General features: G+C 41.7%; 1 protein-coding gene and 1 non-coding gene across 8 annotated transcripts in view; both read right to left on the minus strand.

The window, feature by feature from the left end:
- Positions 1-20,309, minus strand: part of FRMD5 (FERM domain containing 5) — a 321,775-nt gene that overhangs the window by 91,962 nt on the left and 209,504 nt on the right. The gene's annotated exons all lie outside the window — the stretch shown is intronic.
- Positions 18,665-18,738, minus strand: LOC112443310 (small nucleolar RNA SNORD113/SNORD114 family). Its single transcript, XR_003031649.1, has one exon. It is a non-coding gene; the product is annotated as a small nucleolar RNA SNORD113/SNORD114 family (small nucleolar RNA).

Raw genomic sequence — 20,309 nt, forward strand, 5'->3', positions numbered from 1 at the left:
GCCTTATGCAGTGCTAGGCACAACATGGTACAATACGACGGTGAGCAAGACGTGTCTGTGGTCTGCTGGGAGGAGACACACACGTAAGAGGCACCTCTGATGGAGCGTGGTAAACGGAACAGGGAGGGCATACGGCAGGGTGCATGAAAGCACATAAGAGAGTCCCCTAGCTGAGGTGGGAAGCAAGCAGGAAAGCCTTCCCAAAGCAGATAAAATCTAAGATGAGTCCTTAAGGAGGAGTGGGACCTGGCCAAGTGGAAAGGGTCCTAGAAAACCTAGGAAGAAAAGAGTGTGAGCAAGTGTCTGGGAGCACAGAAATCTGACTGCCAGTTTCTTTCAATGTCTCTTTTTTGGTCTAACAGTCCAGTTGTCCAGAAACCACATGTTGCAGGTATTCATCTGATTCCCTAGAGCTATTCTTTCTGACCAAGTTTCTATAAGTAAAAACTGCTTACTTTTTGTGTCTTAGAATGGCGCTACTCCTGCCTTTACCTTCCCATTTCTTTCTCTGAGAAAGCACTGGAGTTAATTTCTGCCTACATTCTGGCATCTGTTAGCTAGAAGGACCATCTTCATCCTGATAATGCAGGTCCCTGACACACTGCTCGGCACACAGTAAGTGCTCAACAAATGTTTGAGGTATTGAAAAGCAAAATTAACCGATTTATAAGCTGTAATTCATATAAAGAATATTCTGTAAGACACCACCAGATCCAGGTAGCACTGATTTAGAAATCACAGAATGCCTCTTTTATAGCCTACGGAAACCAAACTTTTAAATCAAAATCAATCAATGTTTGGCAATTTACAGTTCTGTAAAGCAATTATCCTTCAATTAAAAAATAAATTTAAAAAATCAATCAACAAATTAGTATGGGCAGATCCCTTCCGCTGATAAAGGCAAGTTCACAGAACAATGACTGAGGCTCTTGTGCCTTCCGATCATCACCACCCAGAGTCTCTGAGCAAGCTGCCAAGGTGCCTGTTGCCTCAAAGGTGAGAACCCCAGGCTACCCAAGTTCTGCCCAGCGATGCACAATTGTCTCTGTCTTTTAATGTCCTCGGTTGCAACAGACTCGCAGAATGTCCAGAGCAGTGAACCATGAGGAATGAACAGATTAGCTGAGCAAAGAGATAAACTAGGCATCGCCCAAGGGACACTGACAAGTGAAGTGACCTCCTGCTTTGCTTTCAAATCAGAGTTCTCAAAAGTTATCTGAGCTAGAACATCTAGGACACAGGAGAAAGACTGAACTGGCAGAAAGTAGGAGAGGATAAAATTAATAAGGAATGAAAAGATGTAAAGAGGTATTTGCACCTAAGCCTAAATTACTATATCAGAATTGAGAGCTAAACAACAACAACAACAAAAATTAAACAATCAATAAAAACAAAAAAATAGTTGAAAAACAGGAGACCCTAAAAATACCCAAATGGAGATATTCTTGCTAAATATTATGTAGGGTCAACATGAAAGCAATCCAGGGAAGAGGAAACCTGAAGGGCCAATAATCACTCAAAAGATGCTTGATCCCAGCGGTGATCAGGGACTTCCACTAAAACCTAAATTAGATAACATTTCACATGCAAGTGATAAGCAATATTAAAAACTCTAACAATTACACCGAAACCAACAAAACATCACTGAGAGAAATTAAACAAGGCCTGAGCAAATGCAGGGATGTGTACCTGGGTTTTAAGACTCAGTTTTGTTAGGATATCAATTCTCTCCAGACAGATCCACAGATTCGGTGTGATTGCTGTCAAAATCTCAGCAGGCTTTCTGAAGAATAACAAACCAATTCTAAATTCATGTGGCAATACAAAGGACCTAAAATAGGCAAAACAATTTTGCATAAGCAGAACAAATTTGGAGGACTAATACTACCTGATTCCAAAATGCATTATAAAGCTATATTAATCAGGACAGTGTGGTTCTGACAAAAACGAACACAGCAGAACAGAGAGCCCAGAAATAGACCCACACATTTTTCCTAGGTTGCTCTCAGTTTGCATCCTCCTGATTCATACACTGTTCATCACACTCTTTCTAAACCACCTTTGGAGGGAGAAAGCTAATTATGACTTCAGCCTTGTGGAGGTGGGAGAAAATTATTCTCCCCATGTTAAATATGCAATTAGTTTTACTAGGTGAAATTTGTGATTGGTTTGTACAGCACTGTGGGCGTGTAATGATAAGGTTGATGAATAGAGACTATCATTCTTGTCGGTGCCCATAATCCTGCCAGTCAGCAGGCAGAACCTTTTCCTTACCACCAATCAACGGAGAGTGTCCTGGGAGTGTACAAGGAATGGTGTTGTTCTTTGAGCCATGCCTGTGAGCACCCCCAGCCTCTCCTCATCTGTGGATAATGGACAAATACTTCCTCCTTAAAGCATTCTTCCATGTCAGCTTCTAGCATAGTATTCTGGCTGGTGTGTCTCCTGTGTACTATTTCAGGCTCTTTTTCTTTTTCACCCCTTAAACGTTGCTGCTGTCCATGGTTTCTCCTTCCAATCTCTCTCTCTTTCCTTATTCTATGAAGTCTGAGATTTCCCATCCACTTCTTTTCTTTTCGGTCCCACTCTGCAGCTTGTGAGATCTTAGTTCCCTGACCAGGCACTGAACCTGGGCCTTGGCAGTGGGAGTAGAGAGTCCTAACCACTGGACTGCCAGGGAATTCTCTCCCATCCACTTCTATAGCTTCAACTGCCCCTGTAAAGTGATGACCCATCTCTCTCCTGAACTCCAATTTAATTAATACCATCTCAGCAGTGTTTTCCTCATTCTACACATTCTTCAAAACGAAATTAAAAATTTTTTCATCATAAAAGTAAAACACATTTACTGCTAAAGGATTAATAAAGAAAAGAAAAACCTGTCCACAATTCCCACAATTTATCTTATCATACAATTTTTCCAACTCAAAACATTTTCATCTTTCCCTTTCTCCTCTTACTCTTCATTCAGCTTGTAAACACAAAGATGATCCAAATTACAGCTATAAGAATAAGATCTAGTTATATGCTGGTTTCAGTAAACATGAAAGTGACATAATTTGAAGAAAGGATAAATGAAATATTAGTGAGTCATGTATACAGCCTCTGAAAATGTCCAAAAGCCTACTTCAAAATCACGGTAAGACTTTCCATCAACTTCCATATTAGCCTCTGATAATGTGATTTTCACTAAGCACCACATCAAAACTTTAAAAAACTGTTTTATTCAATACTGGGTTTCATTTTTTTTTTTTTTTAACAAACTGTCCTGTAACTACTGGCATTTCTGCTGGTTTTCATTACAAAAAATACTGTTCATTAGGCATTCCATGAGTTCAATGATATTTTGTGGGCTAACCTAAAAATCCCATAACCATTTACAATATTACATCTTTGGAATGATATAGGTTTCTATAATATGAACCAATTTAGCATAAAGGTTTGGAATACGACCTGTGTAAATCGGGGAAGTCCCTGTTCATTCATAGGCTGTGGAAAATGATAGTATTTATTATTATATCTAATTTCATTTAAAAACTTTTATATGATCCCAACTGAAGTTTCAGGGACTATCCTTTATATAATTAGCCCTATCCAAACTACTTATTTGATGATATTTATGTCTTCTCTATAATTCATACTGATAATTCACCTTTGAGCTGGGGTATGGGAATGTTTGCAATGACCACATTCTGATTCCTAATCCTATCTTTCATCTACCATTTACTCCTTCTCTAAGATTTACACTTTCTAGAATTCAGAGTCTAAGCAAATTGAGATGTGGTAGGATGTGATGCCATCTTCTTTCCCTCTCTCCTTTTACCCTCATGTAGCCACACTAACTAATATATAACTGAAGATGTGTTTCTTTGTCCCTTAAGATTTTCTTCTTTAGATTTTCCTTCTCTTCTTTTCCTTTTTGGAGACAGTTAGTCATACTTATTGGGGGTGCCCTTCACATGCCCATACAAACAAAGCAAGCAAATGCCTCAGGCTATTTTCCATGAATTTCAAGAGTGACGGCAACGTGTCTCACTCCACAAATGGGAAAGATAAGCGGACTTAAGGTGTGCCCTCTTTTATATAACATTTTCCTGAAAGAATTGTAAGTTAATCAGAAATTAACTGAATAATTTAAAATGCACTGAGAAAAACGGACACGATTCGTAGTTCTAACAAGGTGGATGAACCCACAGCCTATTACACAGAGTGAAGTCAGAAAGAGAAAAACAAATATCATATATTAACATATATATATGGAATCTGGAAAGATTGTACTGATGAACCTATCTGCAGGCAGCAGAGGAGACACAGGCAGGGAGAGCAGACGTGTGGACACAGTGGGGGAAGAAGAGAGTGGGATGAACTGAGAGAGTAGCATGGAAACATACACGTCACCACACATAATATTAGATAGCCAGTGGGAATTTGCTGCTATGATGTAGGGAGCTCAACTGCTGCTCTGTGACAACCTAGAGCGGTGGGATGGGCTGGGCGGTGGGAGCGAGGTTCAAGAGCAAGGGGACAAAAGCATACCTATGGCTAATTCTTGCTGATGTGTGGCAGAAACCAGCACAACATTGTAAAGCAATTATCCTCCCATTAAAAATAAATTTAAATTTAAAAAAGAAAATCATAAAGAGAAAACAACAAAAAAATGGACACGACTCAAATATAGAGTCTAGGAATGCACACTGGGGTGATAAGATGATAAAAATGCAAGAGAAAGTGATTTCTACAGGAGTCAGAACAGTAGTTATTTATCAGGAAAGGAAAGGGCTATGACTGAGTAAGGGCATACGGATGGGGACAGGGACTGGGTGACCTGGATGGTTGTTTTGGCCAGCTCAGGCTGCTGTAATAAAGTTCTGGCCTACACAACAAACGTTTTATTGCTCACAGTTCTGGAGGCAGGGACACCCAAGGTCAGAGTACCAGGGTGGCTGGGAAGTGGCAAGAGCCTACTGGTTTACAGACGGCTGTCTTCTCTCTGTGTCCCTACATGGCAGAGCCAGGCCATTTCTCTCTGTCTCTTCTTATAAGGGTCCCACTTCCATTCATGAGGGCCTTCCCCTCATGGCCTGATTATCTCCCAAGGGCCCCAACTCCAAACACCATCATATAGGGGATGGGGGCTTCACTCTATGGATTTGGGGGAGGATCAAACATTCAGTCTAAAGTGGTGGTGTTCACTTTATAATAATTTATTGCGCTATACATTTGGTTCACATGGTCTTCCATGTCTGTGTTTTATTTTATAATAAAAGAGTTTTAAAAACTATACCAGGAAATTTGATTTTTAGATGAAACATTTGCTAACTTTAAAACAAAAAGTTCTTTAATCTTCACTATTGAATAACGTAGCTTTTACATATGAAGTTTGCTTAGAGGAATACGAAAGTACTGTTCCCTGAACTGCCAATAAATAAGCCTGTGCTTTCGAGGGCAACACACTCTATTTCTGACACTGTAGAAAGTGCTTCCACAAAGGGTTCAATTTATTTCCCTTGGCATGTTCATGCAGCTTCTATAATCCTTGTTGCTGTTGTTCAGTCGCTAAGTCATGTCTGACTCTTTGTGACCCCTGGAGTGCAGCACACCAGGCTTCTCTGTCCTTCACTATCTCCCAGGGTTTGCTTTACGATCCTAGGCTTTTATAGACATATTCTGACCCATAATGGCTTGGATTCTATTCCCAGGAGAAATGACAGACACTAGAGTCAAGCAACTGGGAATTAAACTCAGCCTTTCATGACTGAAAAAAGGTAACCTCCTTCTGGATTCAAAATAGTTTATTCCACATGGGCTGGGGCAGCGGTCAGGGGAGGGACAGCAAATCTGCAAACATCACCTCCACTCCTGACCAGAAAGAAACCTAAACAGTGATACACAAAAGTGCGGGCGGCTTCGTTCTCTTGGTCCCCAAGGTCCAAACAGATTGTCATGAGGCTTTAGTGGAGGTGCTGTGAATATTTCGTATATTTTCTGTTTCATTAAGAATTTATGCAATGGTTTCTGCTCACATTTACCCACTGTTCTTCACAAATGTTAGGTAAGTCTGGAAAATATCCCAGAATGATAAAATAGTGAGATGAGGCAGAATATTTCTTATTCAAAAACACAAGAATTGGGCAATGATGTAAAAACCAAGACTGAACAACAAAACCAACCTCCAACTGGAGAACAGAGTATTTAGGATAAGGGAACCGGGAAATATCAGCTTATGGTTGAATTCAAAGTCTATTTCACTGCTCAGAATCTTATATTTCCATTTGAATTCCTCCAGTTGCCACTTGGAAATAGTGGTCTATAATTTAATTGATTATTAGCATGGTTTCCCAAGATACTTGTTTATTCCTTTTATGTAGCATTATATTGCTTTTATATCTCACATGCTAGCAAAGTAATGCCTTTACATCTCACAGGCTAGCAAAGTAACGCTGAAAATTCTCTAAGGCTTCAACAGTATGTGAAACATGAACTTTCAGATGTTCAAGCTGTATTTATAAAAGGCAAAGGACCAGAGACCAAATTGTCAACATCTGCTGGATCATCGAAAAAGCAAGAGAGTTTTAGAAAAACATCTACATCTGCTCTACTGACTATGCCAAAACCTTTGACTGTGTGGATCATAACAAACTGTGGAAAATTCTTTAAGAGATGGGAATATCAGACCACCTAACCTTCCTCATGAGACACCTATATGCAGGTCAAGAAGCAACAGTTAGAACTGGGCATGGAACAACAGACTGGTTCCAAATCAGGAAAGGAGTATGTCAAGGCTGTATATTGTCACCTACTTATTTAACTTATATGCAGAGTACATCATGACAAATGCCAGGCTGGATGAAGCACAAGCTGGAATCAAGATTTCCAGGAGAAATATCAATAACCTCAGATATGCAGGTTACACCACCCTTATAGCAGAAAGCAAAGAAGAACTAAAAAGCCTCTTGATGAAAGTGAAAGAGAGGAGTAAAAAAAAAAGTTGGTTTAAAATTCAACATTCAGAAAACTAAGATCATGACATCCAGTCCCATCACTTCATGGCAAATAGATGGAGAAACAGTGGAAACAGTGTCAGACTTTATTTTTGGGGGGCTCCCAAATCACTGCAGACGGTAACTGCAGCCATGAAATTAAAAGACGCTTGCTCCTTGGAAGAAAAGCTATGACCAACCTAGACAGTGTATTAAAAATCAGAGACATTACTTTGCCAACAAAGGTCCATCTAGTCAAAGCTATGGTTTTTCTGGTAGTCACGTATGGATGTGAGAGTTGGACTGTGAAGAGGGCTGAGTGCCGAAGAATTGATGCTTTTGAACTGTGGTGTTGGAAAAGACTCTTGAGAGTTCCTTGGACTGCAAGGAGATCCAATCAGTCCATCCTAAAGGAAATCAGTCCTAAATATTCATTGGAAGGACTGATGCTGAAGCTCAAACTCCAATATTTTGGCCATCTGATGTGAAGAACTGACTCATTTCAAAAGACCCTGATGCTGGGAAAGATTGAGGGCAGGAGGTGAAGGGGATGACAGAGGATGAGATGGCTGGATGGCATCACTGACTCAATGGACATGAGTTTGAGTAAACTCTGGGAGTTGGTGATGGACATGGAGGCCTGGTGTGCTGCAGTCCATGTGGGTCTCAAAGAGTTGGACATAACTGAGCAACTGAAGTGAACTGAACTGCTTAAGTGTAACTAGGACTCAATGGTCTCAGCTCCTGTAACAGAAGGTTTTGCCTTCCACTTGTGCAGAAGTCCTTCAGAAAATGGACAGTACTGGTTGGGTATAAGAGATTCAATCTTTAGGTTATTGGCATTAGAAAAGCAATTGTGTCTCTCTTTAGGAAGAGTTACTGTAAGTGAAAATAACCTATTATCTTTACCACAATATCCCCATAAGTCTTTACCATTTCCCTATTCACTGACTGTGGCTCAGACCATGAACTCCTTATTGCCAAATTCAGACTTAAATTGAAGAAAGTAGGGAAAACCACTAGACCATTCAGGTATGACCTAAATCAAATCCCTTATGATTATACAGTGGAAGTGAGAAATAGATTTAAGGGTCCAGATCTGATAGATAGAGTGCCTGATGAACTATGGAATGAGGTTCGTGACATTGTACAGGAGACAGGGATCAAGACCATTCCCATAGAAAAGAAATGCAAAAAAGCAAAATGGCTGTCTGGGGAGGACTTACAAATAGCTGTGAAAAGAAGAGAAGCGAAAAGCAAAGGAGAAAAGGAAAGATATAAACATCTGAATGCAGAGTTCCAAAGAATAGCAAGAAGAGATAAGAAAGCCTTCTTCAGCGATCAATGCAAAGAAATAGAGGAAAACAACAGAATGGGAAAGACTAGGGATCTCTTCAAGAAAATCAGGGATACCAAAGGAACATTTCATGCAAAGATGAGCTCAATAAAGGACAGAAATGGTATAGACCTAACAGAAGCAGAAGATATTAAGAAGAGATGGCAAGAATACACAGAAGAACTGTACAAAAAAGATCTTCACGACCCAGATAATCACGATGGTGTGATCACTGACCTAGAGCCAGACATCCTGGAATGTGAAGTCAAGTGGGCCTTGGAAAGCATCACTACGAACAAAGCTAGTGGAGGTGATGGAATTCCAGTTGAGCTATTCCAAATCCTGAAAGATGATGCTGTGAAAGTGCTGCATTCAATATGCCAGCAAATTTGGAAAACTCAGCAGTGGCCACAGGGCTGGAAAAGGTCAGTTTTCATTCCAATCCCAAAGAAAGGCAATGCCAAAGAATCCTCAAACTACTACACAATTGCACTCATCTCACACGCCAGTAAAGTCATGCTCAAAATTCTCCAAGCCAGGCTTCAGCAATATGTGAACCGTGAACTTCCTGATGTTCAAGCTGGTTTTAGAAAAGGCAGACAAACCAGAGATCAAATTGCCAACATCTGCTGGATCATCGAAAAAGCAAGAGAGTTCCAGAAAAACATCTATTTCTGCTTTATTGACTATGCCAAAGCCTTTGACTGTGTGGATCACAATAAACTGTGGAAAATTCTGAAAGAGATGGGAATACCAGACCACTTGATCTGCCTCTTGAGAAATTTGTATGCAGGTCAGGAAGCAACAGTTAGAACTGGACATGGAACAACAGACTGGTTCCAAATAGGAAAAGGAGTTCGTCAAGGCTGTATATTGTCACCCTGCTTAACTTAAATGCAGAGTACATCATGAGAAACGCTGGACTGGAAGAAACACAAGCTGGAATCAAGATTGCCAGGAGAAATATCAATAACCTCAGAAATGCAGATGACACCACCCTTATGGCAGAAAGTGAAGAGGAACTCAAAAGCCTCTTGATGAAAGTGAAAGTGGAGAGTGAAAAAGTTGGCTTAAAGCTCAACATTCAGAAAACGAAGATCATGGCATCTGGTCCCACCACTTCATGGGAAATAGATGGGGAAACAGTGGAAATAGTGTCAGACTTTATTTTTCTGGGCTCCAAAATCACTACAGATGGTGACTGCAGCCATGAAATTAAAAGACGCTTACTCCTTGGAAGGAAAGTTATGACCAACCTAGATAGCATATTCAAAAGCAGAGACATTACTTTGCCAACAAAGGTTCGTCTAGTCAAGGCTATGGTTTTTCCTGTGGTCATGTATGGATGTGAGAGTTGGACTGTGAAGAAGGCTGAGCACCAAAGAATTGATGCTTTTGAACTGTGGTGTTGGAGAAGACTCTTGAGAGTCCCTTGGACTGCAAGGAGATCCAACCAGTCCATTCTGAAGGAGATCAGCCCTGGGATTTCTTTGGAAGGAATGATGCTAAAGCTGAAACTCCAGTACTTTGGCCACCTCATGCAAGGAGTTGACTCGTTGGGAAGGACTCTGATGCTGGGAGGGATTGGGGGCAGGAGGAGAGGGGGACGACAGAGGATGAGATGGCTGGATGGCATCACTGACTCGATGGATGTGAGTCTGAGTGAACTCCGGGAGTTGGTGATGGACAGGGAGGCCTGGCGTGCTGCGATTCATGGGGTCGCAAAGGGTTGGACACGACTGAGTGACTGATCTGATCTGATCTGATCTAATGTCTTTTCTGTTACCACTGAAGTTGTTTTGGTCCCTTAAAATCAGAGTCAAGAAAGCACTCAATTAGAACCTGCCCTGGCAGCCTTCCTGGTGGCTCAGTGGTAGAGAGTATGCCTGCCAGTGCAGGAGACATGTATTCAATCCCTGATTCGGAAAGAGGCCTCCATGCCGTGGTGCAGCTAAGCCCATGTGTCACAACTGCTGAGCCTGTGCTCTAGAGCCTGGGAGCCCTAACCACTGAAGCCCATGTGCTGTAACTACTGAGTGCCCTAGAGCACTCTGCAACAAGAGAAGCCACTGTGACAAGAAGCCTGTGCTCTGCAACTAGAGAGTAGCCCCCACTTGCTGCAACTAGAGAAAAGCCCATGCAGCAATGAAAACCCAGCACAGCCATAAGTAAACAATTTTTTTTTTTTTTTTTAAAAGAATCTTCCCTAGCTCTCTCTCAATGCTCCCTGGCTTATGGTGTTCCACTTTGACACCTCTCTAGTCTTTTGCCTCTTACATGTGAAACAAAGTAATCATGTAAACATACAAACACCCAAACACCCAAACCATGTATCAGATATCAGAGTCTTCTTCATCTTAAGACTGGTTCCGGGGACTTCCCTGATTGTCCAGTGGTTAAGACTCTGTGCTTCCAATGCAGGGACCCAGGTTTGATCCCAGTCAGGCAACTAGATCCTATAGGCTGGGACTGAGTTCATATGCCACAATTAAAGATCCTGCCTACCGCAACTAAGACTCAGTGCAGCCAAATAAATTAATTAAAAAAAAATAAGATTGGTTCTCAGTTGCAGGCACTCTAGGAAACTGAAGATATATGTTATTTTAATGAAGGAAAGGAGTTTCCCTGGTGGCTCAGAAGGTAAAGAATCTGCCTGCAGTGCAAGAGACCTGGGTTCGATCCCTGGGTTGGGAAGATCCCCTGGAGAAGGAAATGGCAACCCACTCCAGTATTTTTGCCTTGGAAATCCCATGGGCAGAGGAGCCTGGTGGCCTACAGTCAGTCCATGGGGTCAAAAAGAGTTGGACATGACTGAGTGGCTAACACCTTCACTTTTAGTGAATGAAAAGGTTTTGTTAAAGTTAAGATCGGAGCTGACCCTGGCTAGACACCATGGGTGCTCATTTCATGTATTCATTATATATATACTATATGTAAAAGGCATTTGTTTATTCAAAAACACTGATTCAGCATCTACCCTGACAGGTACTGTGCTTGTGGCTGCAAACAGAGTAATAAGCAAAATGGTGTAACCTCTGGTGCAACTATTATTATAGTAATAATGCACAGGTCTACAGATCCTCAAATCTACTACGACAGTTTCATACTGGAAAACTACAGGGACAACAGAAGAGAAATAATGAGGGAGACCTGACTTGGTATGGGGTTTAGGGAAGTCTTTGAGGAAAAGCTTTAACATGAAGGATGTATGGAAGATACCCCAGTGAAAGGAGAATGGTGAGAAGAGCCCTCCAGGCATAAAGAACAGATGTGCAAAGAGCTTGAATAGAAAAGCAATGAGATACATTCAAGGAGATGGAAGAGCAGATGGTTGAGCCCTGAGTGGGGCAGATGTGGAAGAAGAGATAGAGGTCAGGTGCTACAGAGCCTTGGAGACAATGTTAAGGACCTGAGTTACTACCCTAAGAGCAAAAGAAAGCCCTGAAGAGTTGTTAAGTAAAGGAGCTGACAGGCTCAGACTATGAGTGATCACAAAGCAACAAGATTATGGAGTCTAGTTAGGAGGCTCTTCTAGGTGGTGCAGAGGTAAAGAATCTGCCTCCCAGCGCAGGAGATGCAAGAGACTTAGGTTCAACTCCTGGGTCAGGAAGATCCCTTGGAGTAGGAAATGGCAACCGACTATGGTATTCTTGCTTGGAAAATTCCATGGACAGAGGAGCCTGGTGGAGGACAGTCTATAGGATCGCAAGAGTCAGACACGACTAAGCATGCACGCCATCCATCTATTCAATGGCTCTGGCAAAAGATGAGAAGTAGGCAGATTTGACAGTTCTTTAGGAACTAAAATGGACAGGACTTGGTGATGGAAGGGTCATGAGAGGAGATGGGGAGATGGAAGGTCCATTTATTGAGACAGAGCTTGCCTAAGGATATTTCTATCAGGACGGGGGAAAGTACATTTTCATTCTAAAACTTACACAACAAGTCTTAATAAATATCTATATTCTACATGAACAGTAAGATTGGGTGAGCTCTTAGAACCATCTTGTATTCTGGAGAAGAAACAGAAAAATATCTCACAGTAGTAGAAAAATTATATGATAAGCATGTCAGAGAACTTTATAAAATGCCATATAATCTACTGCATTAAAGAAAGCATGGATCACAAGAATTTTAAAGTAGAGAAGAAAAGGGCTTACTTATAGAAAAATTAAATGCTTTTATGTAGGATGAAGCCAGGACACTACAGCTTTTAATCTTTTTTTTTTTTTTTCCATGATCATTTTTCTTTGGAGAAAATTTGAAAGATGCACTGAAGACCTGTAAAGGTATCTTTAAAGCTTCTCTGGAAAGACCTTGCTTCCAGGAAAATCCCAGGCTTCCCAGGTGGTGCTAGTGGTAAAGAACCCGCCTACCAATGGAGGAGATGTGAGAGACATGGGTTCCATCCCTAGGTCAGGAAGATTCCCTAGAGGGGGAGGGCATGGCAACCCACTCCAGAAAATCCCAAGGACAGAGGAGCTTGGTGGGCTACACCTCACAGAGTTGGAAAAAGTCGAACACGACTGAAGTGACTTAGTCATGCACACATGACTTAGCATGCCAAGTTTTGTAACTCTTGAACTAGTGACCAGCTAAAAATACCAAACTGAGACTGGATTGGTCTCCGCTTCTGCAAAGTCAAGGACTAGAAAGATACAGAAAACTTCAGGTGTCTAAATATAGCATAGAGATGGCAGGACTGCTGAGAACTAGGCAGCATTCATAGAACGGGGTGAAAATACCTGGTTCTATATACAGCACGGGGCAGCCTAATGGGCTGCCGTCTATGGGGTTGCACAGAGTCGGACACGACTGAAGCGACTTAGCAGCAGCAGCATATACAGTAGTATATGCCATATACTTTGCTTTCTGTTTAGAGTTTTCATACTTCACTGGGAAAGAAATGAGGCTTCAGGAACCTGACTAGAAGCTCTTAAAGAACACTTTATTGTTGTTGAGTCACGAAGTCACTTCCCACTCTTTTGTGACCCCATGGACTGTAGCACACCAGGCTGCATGGGATTTCTGGGGCAATAATATGGACTGAGTAGCCGTTTCCTTTTCCTAGGGATCTTCCCCAACCAGGGAGCAAACCCATGTCTCCTGTACTGGCAGGAGGAGTGTTTACAGTGAGCCATCAGGGAAACCCCAAAGAACACTTTGACTACTCACAAATTACACTGAAAAGCTTTGAAAGAAAGCAGAAAATAGAAAATTATTACCTAGAATCAACTGCTGAACAGAAGGTAATGTTTCTTTGTTTATGACGGTATATGACTTCATGTTAAAAATATTTATTAATTGATGCTAACCTTTACTGGGAAAGAGAAAACTGAGCACTCACTTGCAAATTAAATTTCCCTAGGTTTCTTTTTCATATCTTCTAGCTTTTTAAGATCTTTCTTTCTCATTATCCCAGGATTGGATGCATCTACATATAATCAAAATAGATGTTTCTGTACATTTTGGTCTGTCTTCAGGGTGAGCTGTAACTTAAATAAGTAGTGGAATCTTTTCTACAACTTCTCAGTAGGGCCTGTGAATATTTTTAAAAGAGTATGCTATTATGAAGGGGGCTTCCCAGAGGGGGCTGGTCAATAAAGAATCCATCTGTCAATTCAGATGTGGGTTTGATCCCTTGGGTGGGAAGATCCCTACAGAAGGAAATGGCAACCCATTCCAGTATTCTTCCCTGGGAAATCCCATGGACAGAGGAGCCTGGTAGGCTATAGTCCATGGGGTCACAAGTAGTCAGATACAACTGACTGACTGAGCACACACACATATATGTGCAGACACACACACGCGTTACTGTGAAAGGTACTCGTGGATAATTCTTTATGGTTCCAGGAACTTTCTGGAAAAACTTGAGTCATATAAAAGAATGTGGAGGGTAGAGTCTGCCACCTTAATAGTTTCAGCCTGCAATCCTGACTGAGCTGGTAATGTCAGAATAAGTCAGAGACAGAACACACCAGGGACGTGGAGGAGACGACATTCCAGAACTGATCCTTCCAAGAACCAAGGAAGGGCGATGGCAGTCTATACAGGGAACCCACCCTCAGGGAAGCTGGGCGTGCTTTTAGAAGCTGAATGGTGTTTATACATTAGTTCTGGTGAAGATAGAGAAAGACAAAAACAATTTAAAAGGGGGAAAATCACCATCACCAAGGAATACTCAATGGATTCAAACCTGATTTGCCTGTAAAACTAATCCCAGAAACACTACATTTTGGGTAAATATCTCCACCTAGAATCAACTGGATAATGAAGAACATCCTTTCTAATGTCCTGTTCATAAGTTTCTTCCTTTGCCTCTTGAACATTTTAAGCGAACTTATTCTAAAGTTTCTTTCATATTGTTCTGTTAGCTGTAGGTTCTTGGTTTTGTCTGCAAATGGGTTTTGTTTTTTCTGTGAGCTCATCTCCAGGGAGAGCCGCCTTGTGTAAGAATCCTTCTGGTCCCCTGAGCTGAAAAGTCATCTCAGTGGATAGGCTGTGGCCATGGCTGTTTTTTGTTTTCTCCTTTAGTCTTTGGACCAGTTTCACATTAATTTCCTTGGCTTGGGGCTTCCGCGCTTTACAAGTAGCCTAACTCTGGGCCCCACCCCGAGTGAATGGACGCTTACCAGAATCTGGACAGTCCCTTCTGGCCCCTGGCTTTAGGCAAGGAGCCCAGGTCCATCTCCCAGACAGCAGGGGGCCTCGAGTCCAGTCACACAGGACACTTTCCAAATTCCATCTTCTTTTCAGTAGAAAAGTACTGATCTGGTTTCTCCAGCTGTAGGCATGCAGTCCCATCTCCTCTAAAAGTCTGTCATAGAGACCAAAACTCACAACTGCCAAATCACTAGGATTTTGTATTAAAAGAAGCCTGAAAAATGTGTTTTATTATGTGCAATACGATGCAGTCAAAACCACACTGGCCTGCAAGGAGCCCTGCACTAGACTCTAGTCAGGTCCAGCTCCAAACAAGTCACGTGATTGTGGCCAAGTCGGCCGACCCCTTGGGCCCTCAGAGGAGAAAACTAAGAATCTGGAATTGAAACACAATATTAACGCCTCTTCCAGCTCTAAAATGCCATGGTTCAATGAAATACTCTCTTTTATCCTCTGGGGTCTAGCGGGAAGCTGGGGTGGGGGCAGCATGTACTTGAGAGAAGGTGAGAAAATGTAGAAGCAAGGCCCTGGATTTCAGCTTCACAGGGATAAGCAGCAACTCCTTCTTTAAAATGGCTACCAGACACATTAACATTTCAAACGCTGTTGCCTCTGACAGGGGAGCTCAGGGAGATTAGGAGGTAGACAAATTCTGTTTTTGTTTTGTTTTTTCCATGCCAGGCTTAGAATGTAAACATTAACTGTTCACACATTCTCTTCGGCAATCCCCATTCATTTTTCATGAACTCATAAAACATATCAAAGGGATATATGCTTGACTCCTTAGTTCTTCTCTCAGAATGACAGACAGACTCAATTTCCTCTGTCAGCAAACCTGAAAGCTGGAGTCTTAGTTTAGCTGTAAGAACGTCTCGTGGAAATAGAAAAAGCTTCACGGAGTAGGACGTCCCCACCTCACCCCGCGTTCCTCCTCTCCTGTCAGGAGGTGTCGGTAGTTACACAAACAGCCTCTGGAAACAAACGCTGTGCACAACTCAAGCAGATATCTAAGCACATCAGAGGCAGAAGGCTGGGTGCCAGCGGGCAGGCACACAGCAGACAGGGTACAAGCACCAGAGCCTGAGGGAACCGAGGCCCCCAGAGCTTCTCCAGGGCCCACAGCACCCGTGATGTGAGAAATCCCGACCTCCACCCTGCCCATCCATAACAGAGCACCTTAGTTAAGCACCTCTCCTCAGAAGCTAATACACAGACTCACTCATACCAAGAAAAAAAAAATTACCACAGCAGAGCTTGAAGATGATAGTCAATGATTCTGATTATGACCCAACTGATGGAAATCAGGGAGAAGGAGTACTGAATTCAGAGTCTGGAAACATGGCTTCCAGTTCCCACTCAGTCTGTAACTATGAGACCATGGCCAAGGCATTTGGCGTCTCCTACTTTTCTCACTTCTAAAATGAGTAGGTTTGACAAAATGATCTCTAATGTGTGGGTCAGTTCTGTTAGTTTAGGATAAGGTCACTAAGAACTAGGAAGATATGGTTTATATTATAGACCAAACCTAGCTAATTATATGGGGGCACACAGACTCCCAGATCCTTCCCCAGACCCTCAAAGGGCTTGGGGAGCTGTTTGTAAAATTCCTTGGAAGATCCTAATGCTGAATGATAACCAGGAACCACTGGCCTTGAGCTAACAGAACTGACTGAACCACATGACCAAAAGGATAACTCTGAACTGGCCGAGTCAATCTGGGAGGTAATAAGGAACTGACATGTTGTGAGGATAGTTAGTGTTCACATTAATGCATGGGGAAACGTCTAATTTGCAAATGCTAGTAAACTTGGGAAGGGAATCAATTCCAAAAAACTTCAGAGACTGAAGGAGTGTTCCCTAGTAGAAACAAAAGTATGAAATCAAAGAGGAAAGACCTAATGGAATATCCCTGGTGAGAAAAGAAAACATTACTATGATGAAGTTGGCAGGGCTGTATGTCAGAAAAAGACCTTAAGTGTCAGCATGGATAACAAACAGCAGGAACCAGAACATTAGCACCGACCTGGGGTACACGTAGGAACTGAATAAGGCCATTCTTATTTTGTGTGGTTCTAAAATGCCAGAATTTCAGTTATAATCGTTTAGCTAAACAAGTCCTCCAAGAACAGGGTTCAAATGTCAGCGGCCAAGGGACAGCAGCTGTACTTGAGAAGGTACACATTTCACTGCTTGCTCTTCAGTTCACATATATATATATATGTTCACAACATAAATAACGAATATGTGTCATGATTGGTGACAAATCACATCTCTTCTTCCAAAGTCTGTTGGTGATTGGTCACTGTGGGTCTGTTACACACAAACAACAGAGTGTTCCATGGGGTGTCTCCTTGCCTCCCAGTGATGAACTCGACAATGGAAAAACAGAACTGGTCAACAAAGATGAACATGTAGCAAAGAATAAAAAAAGGGGCGACCTCCCTGGTAGCCCAGTGCCTGAGGCTCAGCACTTCCACTGCCTGGGTTCGGTCCTCGGACGGGGAATCAGATCCCACGTGCTGCAACTAAGAGTTCACATGCCACAAGATCTGGTGCAGCCAAAATAAATACATAAACGCACGTTAAAAATAAAGAAGAGGGAAGTGATAATGCTGGAATGTAAAGGGAGTTATAGGAGAGGGAGCTAAGTGGGAGCTGTTGACACTGCTGCATGAGAGACTAGACACATGCGCCAGAGGAACTGAGGGGAGGCAAACCAATCAACGTGAGTGAGGAAAGTGGCTGTGATGAGGAGTAGAAGATGTCCCAGAGGAAGTGAAGCTGGCAAAAAACTTCACATTAGAGCAGCTCTTGGAGCTATTTCATGACACTGATAGCACAAAGGAAAATAAACGTTGGAAGCTGATCCAGACTTAGGAAGGAGTGTAACAAATTGCCAGAGCGTGCAAAGGATGTGTGCCCAGTGTGTGAGCCATACGACAAGAAGGCAAGCACTATTCAAACTACTCTGGATATGTTGTTTGGGTTTGTTCGGTTTTGCCTCTTTCAGGATTTTTTCGTCTTGGCCCTATTTATTTATTTGAATTTTAAAAAAATTTTGGCCTCGCCGCTTGGAATGTGAGATCTTAGTTCTGCAACCAAGGATCAAACTCACATCCCCTTCAGGGGAAGTGCAGAGTCTTAACCACTGGACTGCCGGGGAAGTCCCAGGAAAAGTCTTTTACACAGAAGTGAAACACTTAGATTTTTAATGTTTTTTTTTTTTTTTAATTTTACATTAAGATATCAGTTTAATTAGTCTTTGAATTCCATGTTCCATTTAATCATTTAAGTAGGTAGTGAATTGGGATCATTTATACTTTAGTTTCTCCTAAGTAAATGAACAATATCAATCTTGACACTGACACAGATCATAGACACATGACATAGAGAACATAAACAATTTACTTATCCGTAACTATATCATTCTTAGCCAAAGAATAACATCCCTGTACCATAAATTTCCTAATTTACATTTGTTTTTAATGTATATTAATAGCATTTCTTGCCTAACCACTTTTCTATGGTTGAACAAAGTTTCACCAATTTCATCTTTACATATTATTTCATTGATCCAATTATAAACATAAAAAGAAAATATATGAACATAAAACAAGATACTTGTATATTCCTGACAGATGTCTATAGGGTTACCTGGAACAGAGGCAGTGGGTCTCCATTTGCATTGGACATCAGAGTTCCAGACACGTATTCATCGTATACGACTCATACATGCACCGAAAAACCATCATTGATAATTTTTAATGTTTTAAATTACAGTATCTTAATACTCAGAGAAGGAAATGGCAACCCACTCCAGTATTCTTGCCTGGAGAATCCCAGGGACGGCAGAGCCTTATGGGCTGCCATCTATGGTGTCACAGAGTCAGATACAACTGAAGCGACTTACCAGCAGTAGCAGCATCTTAATACTAGTTAGACCATGGTTTTTTGATTTCTCTGTACATATATAGCCAACAGCAACAGTTTTTTAAAAAAGGTTTCAACATACATTTATGTATCAATTTTCCCACCAGTTATTAAAACCACACTCTCCAGTCTCAGACTGCATGGTCATTCTTAGTCTCACACTAATGTGCAAAGCAATAATCTCTGGTGTTTAGGAACTGGAGGTGAGTTTCTTATTACTATGTACTTGTCAGATATTTCTATGGCACTGGATTCAGTTCAGACATTACAACCAAAGACTGACATGGAGAACTTGAAGGAGAAGATGAAAACAATAATTAGTAAGAGGCTAAAAAACAGGCCATCAGAAAATATGTAAAGAAACCGAGATTTCCGTCTGAAAAGAAGGTTGAAGTGCTAATTTACCTATGGCTGATCTTTAGGGACTTTGTCATAAGGGATACTGACTAGTCATTATACATCTCCAGTAAAGAACGAACCAATAAAAACCAGTTTTAACTGCAATAGGACTGATCTGGGTTCACTGAAGAATGAACTTACAAACCGTGAGAAAGGTACTACAGATCAGAACATTTTCCACAGGGAGCTGTGTCATTTTCTTCCCGGAGGGCCTACATCGCAGAATTGGTTCTTATCCATCTAGAATGGTTTAAGTTTCAAAGACAGGCAAATGGAAGATGGTCTGTATGACCTTTCAAGGTCTCTGCCAGAGCTAAGATGCTATGATTTTTACCATTATGGGACTTCATCTTACCCTAAGTGGCCAATTATTTCTGAGCACTGTACTTAAATTGTTCTATGCTTTGTACATTCAGGGCTCTTTCTCCCAGATCGTCTCTAGTTAAAGGGTGCTAGATTATGAGGTAGAACTCTGAGGGGAAAGCAAAGCTGCAGAACAATCCTGTTTTCCACGAGGCTCTATGATGGGGACTGCAGTAGCTTTGATGTATGCGGCTCCCAGAGCATCCGTGCATCCATACAAATGAGCCCCGAGTGCCTGGGACAGGTCCTTCCCGCTGCATTCTGTGCGCTCAATCCAGCACTGCTTCAGAGCCCTGGGATGGGTTTGAAGCACAGATATTCACAAAAACCGATTCCCAAGCCAGGCTTATAAATGCCCTCCCGGGACAAAGCATTCACAGTAAAGACAAAAGCAGACCTTCGCGCTCTCTTCAGTTCTGACAATTCTTGAACTATAACCCAGACAACTGTTGCCACAAGAAACACAATCTCTTCACCTCTAAGAATGATCAGGCCTACCAGGTGAGGGAAGACTTGGTGTTTTTAAACAGGACACAGAGTTGTTCTTCATTCTCCCATTCACTGATCTCCATTTAAAGATCAGCTCTGCTAAAACTTGAGATCTACTCCAGTATTCTTCAGGAGATGGCTCGATAATA

The sequence above is a fragment of the Bos taurus genome, chromosome 21 (assembly GCF_002263795.3).
Source record: "Bos taurus isolate L1 Dominette 01449 registration number 42190680 breed Hereford chromosome 21, ARS-UCD2.0, whole genome shotgun sequence".
Taxonomy (NCBI): domain Eukaryota; kingdom Metazoa; phylum Chordata; class Mammalia; order Artiodactyla; family Bovidae; genus Bos; species Bos taurus.